General features: G+C 38.8%; 1 pseudogene; it reads right to left on the bottom strand.

The window, feature by feature from the left end:
• Positions 1-8,638: 8,638 nt before the first annotated feature.
• Positions 8,639-9,208, bottom strand: LOC101341053 (60S ribosomal protein L17 pseudogene; annotated as a pseudogene).
• Positions 9,209-11,864: the final 2,656 nt, after the last annotated feature.

Here is an 11,864-nt window from a genome sequence, read left to right as displayed (position 1 = left end):
ACTAAGGTGCACCTGACCCAAGCCATGGTATTTTCAATCACATCATATGCATGTGAAAGCTGGACAATGAATAAGGAAGACCGAAGAAGAACTGACGCCTTTGAATTGTGTTGGCAAAGAATATTGACTATATCATGCACTACCAAAAGAACGAACAGGTCTGTCTTGGAGTACAACCAGAATGCTCCATAGAAGCAAGGATGGCGAGACTACATCTTACATACTTTGGACATGTTGTCAGGAGAAGGACATCATGCTTGGTAAAGTACAGGGTCAACGAAAAAGAGGAAGACCCTCAAGGAGATGGATTGACACAGTGGCTCCAACAATGGGCTCAAGCATAACAACGATCATGAAGATGGCAGTGTTTCATTCTGTTGTACATAGGGTCGCTATGAGTTGGAACCAACTCAACGCACCTAACAACAACAACATGCAGCTTCCATGATCTTGCCTTGGACAAGTTGTGCCGGCTTCCCCAGTGTTGTGTACTGTCTTACCCTTCACCAAAGTTACCATTTATCTATTGTCTAGTTAGTGTTTTTCCATCTCCACCCCTCCCCTCCCTTGTAACCATCCAAGATTGGTTCTTTTTGTGTGTAACCTTTTCATGAGTTTTTACAGTAGTGGTCTCATACAATACTTGTCCTTTTGTGATTGACTTATTTCACTCAGCATAATGCCATCCAGATTCATCCATGTTGTGAGATGCTTCACAGATTCATCATTGTTCTTTATCATTGCATAGTATTCCACTGTATGTATCATAGTTTGTTTATCCAGTCATCTGTTAATGAGCATCTAGATTGTTTCCCTTTTTGCTATTGTGAACAATGCTGCAATGAACATGGGTGTGCATATGCCTATTCGTGTGACGGCTCTTATTTCTTTAGGATATATTCCTAGCAGCCAGACTGCTGGATCATAGTATTTCTATTTCTAGCTCTTTTAGGAAGGGGTGTATCATTTTCAAAATGGTTGTACCATTTTGCATTCCCACCAGCAATGCATAAGAGTTCTAATCTCCCCACAGCCTCTCCAAAATTTGTTATTTTCTATTTTTTTAATTTATGCCAGTAATGTATGGGTCAGATGGTATCTCATTGTGGTTTTGGTTTGCATTTCTCTAATGGTTAGTGATAATGAACATTTCTTCATGTGTCTGTCAGCCACTTGAATGTCTGCTTTGGTGAAGTGTCTGTTTACATCCTTTGCTCATTTTTTAATCGGATTATTTGTCTTTTTGTTGTAGAGGTGCTGGATTTTCCTGTAGATTTTAGAGATTAGACCTTTGTCAGATTTGTCATAGCCTAAATTTTTTCCCAGTCTGTAGGTTCTCTTTTTACTCTTTTGGTGAAATCTTATGATGAGTGTAAGTGTTTAATTTTCAGAAGATCCCAGTTATCTAGTTTATCTTCGGAGTTTGTGTGTTGTTAGTTATGGTTTGTATCCTGTTAATGCTGAATTAAGGTGTCCAGCATTGATCCTATTTTTAATTCTATGATTGTTATAGTTTTTGTTTTTATATTTACGTCTTTGATCCATTCTGAGTTAGTTTTTGTGTATGGTGTGAGGTATGGGTCCTGTTTCATTTTTTTTGCAGTTGGACATCCAGTTTTGTCAGCACCGTTTGTTCAAAAGACTGTCTTTTCCCCATTTAATGGACTTGGGACTGTTGTCGAAGATCAGGTGACCATAGATGGATAGATTTACATATGGGTTCTCAATTCGGTTCCATTGGTCAGTGTAGCTGTCATTGGACCAGTATCAGGCTGTTTCGACTACCGTAGCTGTATTGTAGCTTCTCAGATCAGAGAGTGAGTCCTCCTACTTTATTCTTCTTCTTCAATAGTGCTTTACTTACCTGGGGCCTCTTCCCTTTCCATACAAAGTTAATGATTAATTTTTCCATCTCTTTAAAGAATGCTATTAGTATTTGGATCGGGATTGCATTGTATTTGTAGACGTCTTTGGGTAGAATTGACATTTTCACAATGTTGAGTCTACTTATCCATGAGCATGGTATGTTTTTCCATTTACATAGTTCTCTTTTGGTTTCTTGCACTAGTGTTTTGTAGTTTTATTTGTATAGTTCTTTTACATCCTTGGTTAGATTTATTCCTAGGTATTTTTTTTTTTAGAGGCTATTATAAATGGTATTGTTTTCCTTATTTCCTTTTCGTCATTCTCTTTATTGATGTGTAGGAATCCAATGGATTTTTGTATTGTTATCTTCTATCCTGCTACTCTGCTGAATCTTTCTATCAGTTCCGGCAGTTTTCTCGTGGAGTCTGTAGGGTTTTCTACGTATAGCATCATATCATCTGCAAATAGGGACAGTTTTACTTCTTCCTTACCAATTTGGATGCCCTTTATTTCTTTTTCTTGCCTTACTGCTCTAGCTAGGATTTCCAGCACAATGTTAAATAGGAGTGGGTGATAAAGGGCATCTTTGTCTTGTTCCTGTTCTCAAGGGGAATGTTTTCAGCCTCTCTCCATTAAGAATTATTTTAGCTGCTGGTTTTGTATAGATGCCCATTATTATGTTGAGGAATTTCCCTCTATACCTATTTTATTGAGCGTTTTATCAGGAATGAGTGTTGGACTTTGTCAAATGTCTTTTCTGCATTGATTGAGATGATCATGTGATTCTTTTATTTGTGTGGTGGATTACGTTGATTGATTTTCTAATATTGAACCATCCTAGCATACCTGGTATGAGTCCCACTTAGTCACAGTGTACTATTTTTTTGATATGATGCTGAATTCTATTGGCTAAAATTTTGTTGAGAATTTTTGCATCTATATTCATTAGAGCTATTGCTCTGTAATTTTCTTTTTTGGTGGTGTCTTTGCCTGGTTTTGGTATCAGGGTTATGCTGGCTTCATAGAATGAATTCAGAATTATCCCTTCCTTTTCTATGTTCTGAAATAGTGTGAGTAGTTCTGGTGTAAGCTCTTTTCTGACTGGTAGAATTCTCCAGTGAAGCCATCTGAGCAGGTGCTTTTTTTTGTTGAGAAGTTTTTTTTTTTTTTTTTAATTACCTTTTCAATCTCTTCTCTTGTTATGGGTCTGTTCAGATTTTCAACTTCAGTTTACGTTAGTCTGGGTAGGTAGTGTGTTTCTAGAAATTTGTCCATCTTCTCTAGGTTTTCAAATTTGTTGGAGTATAGCTTTTCATAATACTCTGTTATGATCCTTTTTATTTCAGTTGGGTCTGTTGTAATGTCCTCGTTTCATTTCTTTTTTGGGTTATTTGCATCCTCTTTTTTTTCTTTTGTTAATTTGATCAGTGGTTTATCATTTTTGTTGACCCTTTCAAAGAAGCAACTTTTGATTTTGTTAATTCTTTCTACTGTTTTTCTATTCTCCATTTCATTTATTATTTTTGCTCTGATCTTTATTGTTTCCCTTCTTCTGGTGGCTGTGGGCTTCTTTTTCTGTTCTCTTTCTATTTATTTGAGTTGTGTGGCAAATGTTTTGATTTTGTCCCTTTTTTCTTTTTTGATGTGTGCATCTATTTATATAAGTTGACCTCTGAGCCCTGCCTTTGCTGTGTCCTAAAGGTTTTGGCATGATGTGTTTTCATTCTCATTTGATTCTAGGAAATTTTTGATTCCATCTCTGATTTCTTCTATTACCAAGTGGTTTTAAGCAGGGCATTATCCAGCTTCCACGTAATTGATTTTTCTTCCTTGCTCTTCCTGTTGATAATTTGTATCTCGATGGCATTGTGGTCAGAGAAGATACTTTGTATTATCTCATTGTTTTGGATTTTGTTGAGGGTTGCTCTGTGACCTAAGATGTGGTCTATTCTGGAGAATGTTCCATGTGCATTGGAAAAGAATGTGTACTTTGCAGCTGTTGGGTAGAGTGTTCTATATATGGCTATGAGGTCAAGTTGGCTGACTGTGACCTGTAGCTCTTCTGTGTCTTTGGTGAAATTTCTTTCTGGATGTTCTGTCCTTTACCGACTGCAGTGTGTTCAAGCTGCTTTTACTGTGGAACTGTCAATTTCTCCTTTCAGTGCTGTTATAATTTGTTTTATGTATTTTGGAGCCCTGTCATTGCATGTGTAGATATTTATTATGGTTATGTCTTCCAGACAGATTGTCCCCTTAATCATTATATAGTGTCCTTCTTTGTCTTTTATGGTGGATTTTGTTTTAAAGTCTATTTTATCTGAGATTAGTATTGCCACTCCTGCTCTTTTTTGGTAGCTGTTTGCTTGATATATTTTTTTCCATCCTTTGATTTTTAATAAATTTACACCTCTGTTTCTAAGGCGTGTCTCTTGTAGACAGCATATTGATGAAGCCTGTTTTTTTTTTGTTTTTTTTTTTGTTTTTTAATCCTTTCTGTCACTGTTTGTCTCTTTATGGGTGCATTTAAGTCATTTATGTTCAGTGTGATTACTGATAGGTGTGAGTTTATTGCTGTCATTTTGTAGTTTTTTGTTTTTTTTTTTGTAGTGCCGATGTTTTCTTTGTTCCTCTTACTCTCCTGTCCTGAATTCCTTTTGTTTGTGGATTTTTTTTTCGTTTCTTTTGTTTTTATACATTTTGTTTTTACTGAGCTTTATGTTTTTCTTCATTTTATTGAGTAGGTTTGTAGGTTTGAACCAGTCTATTATTACTTGGTATCACCTTGCCTTCCTCTCCATTAGGAAGTTCTATACCTACACTGTTTATTCCCTCTTTTATTGTTCTGATGCTGTTGTCATTTACAGATTAACCTCTCTGGTTCCCTGCTGTAATTCTTCTGATTTTGGACAGTCCTTGAGAGTCCATTTCCTAGACTGGTATCTGGCTGGTACGATCTTGCGTCCTAGATTCAGGCTGTGGTCTGATGTTGTTGGTTCTCTACCGAAGGACTCCCTTTAATAGTTCTTGTAAGTTTGGTTTGGTTTTTACCCTTTATTTCTGTTTACCTGGAAATGTCCTAATTTCACCATCACATCTGAATGAGAGTTTTGCAGTATATATTATTCTTGGTTGGCAATTTTTTTCATTCAAGGTTTTATACATGTCATCCTATAGTCTTCTTGCCTGCATGGTTTCTGCCAAATAATCAGAGCTTAGTCTTACTGATTCCCCTCTGTACGTGACTTTTCGTTTTTCTTGAGCTGCTCTCAGGATTCTCTGTCTTTGGTTTTAGCGAGTGTGATTATGATATGCCTTGGTGATTTTCTTTTGGGGTCTATCCTATATAAGGTTCATTTAGCTTCTTGGAGGGTCAGCTTTTCATCTTTCATATTAGGGAAGTTTTCTGTCAGCAATTCTTCAATGATCCTCTCCGTGTTTTACATTTTCTCCCCGTTCTGGAACTCGGATCACTCGAAAATTTTTGCTTTTGATTGTATCCCACATAATTCTCAGGGTTTCTTCATTTTTCTTTGCTTTTTTCTGATTTTTCCTCAAACTTGTATCCAAGTGTTTGTCTTCAATTTCGCTGATCCTGTCTTCCACAGTTTCAAACCTGCTCCTCAGCCCTTCTATGACATTGTCCATGTCTGAAATCTGTTTATCTTTTGGATTTCTAATTGTTTTTGTATGATTTCTAGTTGTGAATTTATTTTGGCATTTTGTTTCTGTATTATTTTCCTTAATATTCCCATTGTTTTGTCTATATTTTCTATTATTTTGTCTTCATTTTCCATGAATTTGTCTATTTTTTCCTCAATTATGTCTGCTTTTTGCTTCAACTCTTGGATAGCTCTTAATATTAGAGATTTGAATTCCCTATCAGGTAGTTCTAGTGCCTTTTCTTCTGGTGGAAAGTCAGCATGTGTTTTATTTTGGATGCCTACTGTAACCATCCAGTCATGTTTTTTAATATGTTTTGATATTGTCTGCTGTCTTTGGGACATCCGGTAGTTATTCTTTTCATTTATTAATTGCAGATTATTTTGTACTGCTTTTTTGTTTTATTTGGTTACGCCTGAGCGGGCGGGCTGTGCATTCTTTCTTGTTAGCTTGTGTGTAGGCATGATACTTTTCACCTCCTTGTCCAATAAGCAGGGCCAGTCATTCAGCTATGGTGCAGCAGGGCAGGTCCAGCGGGTGCTCTGTCTCCTGCTGGGAGCTCCATGAAACTGCTTTCCCGTACTTCTTGTCCACCACTCTTTGATCTGGGCAGGTGAATCCAAGCGGCAAGGATCCTGCACTTCCCTTCTGGCCGAGCAACCACAGCCAGCTAACAAGGGGCAGAGGTGGGTAAGAAGGATGGAGAGTGGGAAAGCATACCGGTTACTGGTTGTTCTGTTACCAGTTGTTCTGTATCCTGGTTACCAGTTGTTCTGTCTCCTGCTAGTTCTGTGAAGCTGCTTTACTGTACTCCCTCTCTGCCGATCTCTGACAGGAGTCCAAGATGGCAAATCCATGCTGCTTTAGCTGGTAGGGGACTTCCGCACATATCTCTCTTTGCTCTCCATTCTCTGTCAGTTTCTTATGCCATTCAGTGCTTGACTCAGTTATTTATCTCTTCATTAGACGCTTAGGGTTCCAGGACTGACATTTGTCACTGTCTTAGTTTTTTGGGTCTTTGCTGTGGAAGGACAGCATGGTGCTTCTGTCTATAGTGCCATGTTGGCTCCCCTCTTCAATTTCTTCATAAAGCCTTTGATATGTGAAAGTTTTTACTTTTGATGAATTCCAATTTATCTATTTTTTTCTTTTGCTGCTTGTGTTTTTGGTATCATATCTAAAAGGCCCTGAAACTTTACCTCTATGTTTTATTCTAAGAGTTTTGTGGTTTTAGTTCTTATATTTAGGTCATCAATCCATTTTGAGTTAATTTACACGTGTGGTGTGAGGTATCCAATTTTCTTTTAACTAGTGTTTGAATGGCATAGCGTTTTCATCCTTACACTTTCAACTTATTTGTGTCTCTACAGTTAAAGTATGTTTCTTGCAGCCATCAAACAGGCGTGTCTTTTTTTTTTTCTTCTTTTAACCCAGTTTGGCAATCTCTGCCCTTTTTTGTGGCATTTTAGACCATTTATATTTAATAATATTATTAGTATGGTTAGTGTTGTAGATTCAATTTTGTCCTCTTCAAAATATGTATTGTAAATCCTAACCTCTATGCCTGTGGTTATAATCACATTTGGGAATGGGTTGTCTTTGTTATGCTAACAAGACAGAATTAGTGTAGGGTGTATCTTAATTCAATCTCTTTTGAGATATAGAGATTAAACAAGCCAGTGAAGGAAGAAGAGATGAGGGAAGAGAGATGCCAAGCCACATGAAGACTGCCCAAGAGCAGAAGCTCAGAAGAGATGAGGAACGTTCTCCAGAGCTGACAGAGAGAGAAAGCTTTCCCTAGAGCCATCACCCTGAGTTTGGACTTGTAGCCTTCTAATTGTGAGGAAACAAATTTATGTTTATTAAAGCCACTCACTTGTGGTATTTCTGTTATAGCAGCACTAGATAACTAAGACAATTAAGTTTAAATATAACATTGTATCAGTTATCTATTTATTGCCTCTTAGCTCCAAATTTATCCTTTTTGCCTGCTCTGTGAAAACAGATCTGGGAGACACAATTCAACCCACACCACTTTCTCAGATCATTCTGCAGTGGAGTTTGTCCTGTAAAACACCTCCCTGTGAACAGCTTTCCCTTGTACTCTAGAGCACAGATTCCAGAGGGTAGAGTTTCAGTTAAGTTCCATTGCACAGCACCATAGTGTCTTCTTTGCCATTTAGTAAGCCACAGCCATGCCCTTTCCAAAAGGTCTGTGTCTTAGTTGGGGGGAGGAATTTCTCTTCCTTGGGGGCTCTACCTCAGCCCATTAGGGTATTCCCTATATCTGCTATTTTTATTTTCTTTAGTGTTCTCTTTACTTCCTACAGGTCAATTCCTCATTACTGCAAACCTGTTACAGTTAATAAGTCTTTATATTAAGCATTCCCAGTTCAAATTAGTGTGTAATTTCTCTCTTCTGATTGGACTCAAGGGATACAACCATTTTACTTCTTTTCCATTTGTTCTGTATATCTTTGTTCCTCTTTTCTAGCCCTCTTCCATTTCATTCTGCCTTCCATTTTATCTCCACTATTGATTTTTTAGCTATTCCTTTTTGTTGTATTTGCTAGAGTTTACAGTATGTAACTTATCATACATATCCTACTTCGAATAATATTATATTTTCCAGGTTCATCCATGTCATAGCATGTATCAGAACTTCATTCCTTTTTGTGGCCAAATAATATTCTATTGTATGTACAGACCAATTTTGTTTATCCATACATCTGTTGATGGACATTTGGTTGTTTCCATTTTTTGTCTATTATGAATAATGCTGCTATGAACATTCATGTACAAGTTTTTGTGTGGACATATGTTTTCATTTCTCTTGTGAATATACCTAAGAAAAAATTTTCTGGGTCATATGGTAACTCTAACGTTTTGAGTAACTGCCAGTCTCTTTTGCAAAGTGGCTGCACCATCTTACAATGCCATTAACAGTGTATGAAGGTTTCAATTTCTCCACATCCTCACCAACACTTGCTATTATCTGTTTTTTTGATTATAGCTATTCTAGTGGGTATGTAGTAGTATCTCATTGTGGTTCTGATTTGTATTTTCCTGATGACTTTCTTTGATTCTTTTTTATTTTTTTACTTTTATTTGCATTTTAAGCTGAATTTACTCCTGAGCCATAAGGTTTTGTTTCTTTAGTTTCTTCTGGGATATCTTTTTCTTCTGTGTGACATCCTCTTCTTGTTTAGGAACAACTTGTTCCTTTTCAGTAAGGATCATCTCAATGCAGCAAGGGGAGCTCGTGTATGCGTTAATTTGACCATGAGCTCTGTAAGTGCGGCGGCGCATCTTGGGGGCTTTGTTCACCTGGATGTGCTCAGTGACCAGAGAACCTACATCTAAACCTTTAAGTTCAGCATTACTCTCTGCATTTGTAAGCATGTGCAGCAAAAATTCAGCACTCTTTTTGGGCCCCTGACCCTGTGTCCAACCCCACTGTTTGGCCTGGCCACACCTACCAACTCCACCATTGTAATGTCAGAATAGCACACATTGCTTCTGCAAAGTGACATCTTTCAGATACTTGGTGGCTTTTCAGATATACACTACCTTAGATGGCCTGGGCAGTTTCATGGGTGTTCTTAAAATGGACCCAAAGATTTGAACTTCTTGATTTGCATGATTTTGTGGGGTTTTCTGGGTCAAGTGAGTATTGAACCATTTTGTGAGGTCACCTCAGGCTGCTTACGGGAAGAGGAAAAAGCTATTTGATTCTTTTTTAAAGGTTCTATTTCCCTAGTGGCAGTCTCTATCCTGTTATCTATTTTTTGGAACATATTAAGCATAGCTATTCTGAAGCCTAATAACTATAATATCTGAATCATGTGTGCATCTGTTTCTATTGTCTTTTTGTTTCCTCTTGGCTTTAAGTTAAGTTAGTTCTTATTTTTGGCATATTTGGTAACTGTTGATGGAATGCCAGACATGGGATACAAAAAATTATAAAGCCTCTTCCACCAATGAGAACTTAATTTTTTTTTTTCAAGTAGGCAGATAGAACATGGGAAGATCACCTTGATCCAAGCAGGGACTAAGATAGTTCAAAGCTGTGTTTCAGGCATTGTGAGGGCTATTTCTTATCTGCCTTTACTCCCAAGGTATAGTTCTTCAAGGGTCTCAACTGAAAGCCTGAGGCCTGGGGGACGGGAGGTTACCAGGGATCCTCTTTCCCATTTAATTCTTTCCCAGTATCATGAGACTGTCTACAATTTCTGGTTAGATTTTTTTTTTCTCTCTCTCTGCAGCTGCTTTCTTCTTGTTTTCTTGACTTCTTGTTCTTGCATATACAGGTTAGGAATCAGGACATGCTTTGAGGGGAAATGGGATATAGAGTGACTGGCTCCTTTTTCTGTGATTGCCTATTCTCTGGGATCTTGGTCCCTCAAGTCCTAGCTGTGTTGATAGACATAGCGTACTTTTTTTTTTTTTTTTTTTAAAGAAATCTCCAGCCCAATGAGACTGCCACAGCTCCAGGATGCTACTTTCTGTTTGGCTTCTACACTCCTTGACACAAATCAACAATGTCCCAAGAAGGAAGAGTGGTTGACAATATGGGAATACAGAACTCACTTCAATGTGTTTTCCTTCTTCCTGGGTTTTGGACTCTCAAACTTTGGCTGACTTCGCTCTCTAACAGCTTTAAAGTGTTTTTTTTTTTTTTTCCCTTAAAAAAAAAACAACAACAACAACAGCTTTTACAGTTCTTAGCGGAAGAGTTAGTTTGTTCAACAAGCTCTACTCCATCATAGCTGGAAGCCTACCTCATTTAAAAAAATCCATCATGATGGAAATTTCCTTTAAACGGGATTTCAACTTTGAAATATGCAGTAATTAACTTTTTTTTTTTTTGCAGACATTATTTTGTGAAAAATGTTTACACATTATTTTATTCAGCCTAGATCAGGTAGTGTTGAGAACAAGATGTTGAGAATATTGACCTAAGAGCATCTGCTCTGGAGACTGAGAAGAATTGGTGAAGGATGCCATATAGGAGAGTGTGCCTGAGGTGGCAAAGGAAGTTACCCACCTGGGTTTTGGATGACCCTGGATCCTTTTTCCTCTTTCACTGTCTGTTTCTCTTCTCTCCCTTCACCTACACCAAGAGTAGGAGTGGCTGAGTTTTCCCTGTCACAGGTGAGGTCAGGCCAAGATGTGGGCCTTACCCACATCTTGAGGGTCCAAGAGCCCTGGAAGGAGGGAAACACATTGACATGAGTTCTATATTCTCAGTCACTTTGTCTTCTTGGGGCACTGCTGATTTGTGTCTAGGGGTACAGAAACCAAACATAAAGTGGCATATGAATAACCAGATATTCTCTAAATGTTATTTATTACCATCATTATTATTCTGGAGATGCTTAGTGCTGTTAAGAAGAAAGGAAGTTAAGAACATGGGATCTGGAGCCGGACTGCCTGCGATTGAATGTGGGCTCTGCCACCGACTAGCTATGTGATCTTGGGCAAACTTATTTATTTCTCTGTGCCTCAGTTTCTCCACCTGTAAAACGGGGATACTTGTAACAACTAACAGTTGCTGGAATTAACTGAATATTTGCTAAGCACTTAGTACAAAGCCCGGGTACATAGTAAGTGCTACGGAAGTGTTTGTTAAATAAAATAAGGGTGGAGGATACTTGGTAACATATAGCACTTCCAGCCTCACCTCTGTTGTAGGTGGTGTCATTGTATGCTTCCCTGGAGTGCGGAAGGACCTAATCTTAGTGTGATTTAGAACTTATTAAGCACCCCCTGCCCCTGTGGGATAGGAATGCGATGGGTGTGTGCGTTGTAGTTGGGACGTTAGGAATCTCCACGGAGTAGTGGTGACTGTGGGTTGTGCGTATATCAGTCAGAGGTGGTCTTATTCATCCCTGGCTGTACAGGTGACTGCTCAGTGCACTATAACAGGTGTCACATACCTACGAACGGATCACGTTCTATCTGTTCGTTGCGTCTTAGTCGGAGCTGTATGGACCTTCGAGGGGTATAGGGTCCTCGGACTGGGGCTTGCAGTAGGAGGGAATGCTGCACACTACCGGAAAGTAACAGAGATCATGGGCTCCACACCTGTCCGGGCAGCGGGGACTGAGCTCTTGAGCACTAAAGGCAGGTTGTTACAAGCCTCCTCAGCCAGCGCGCAGAGGGATGCGTGTGCGTGTGTCTGTGTAGTAGGAGGGTAGTGCACACCTCCTCCAGGCAGCGATGACTGCGAGTTCGGTGCGTGTCGTAGGAGGTGTCGTTACACACTTCCTGTGGGTCTCGCCGACCACGGCGCGTTTCCGGTGGCGGCTGGAGCCGGGGGTCCAAGCCCCCGCCCC

The sequence above is a fragment of the Trichechus manatus genome, unplaced genomic scaffold (assembly GCF_000243295.1).
Source record: "Trichechus manatus latirostris isolate Lorelei unplaced genomic scaffold, TriManLat1.0 scaffold00016, whole genome shotgun sequence".
Lineage (NCBI taxonomy): Eukaryota > Metazoa > Chordata > Mammalia > Sirenia > Trichechidae > Trichechus > Trichechus manatus.
This window is presented reverse-complemented; position numbering and strand designations above follow the sequence as displayed.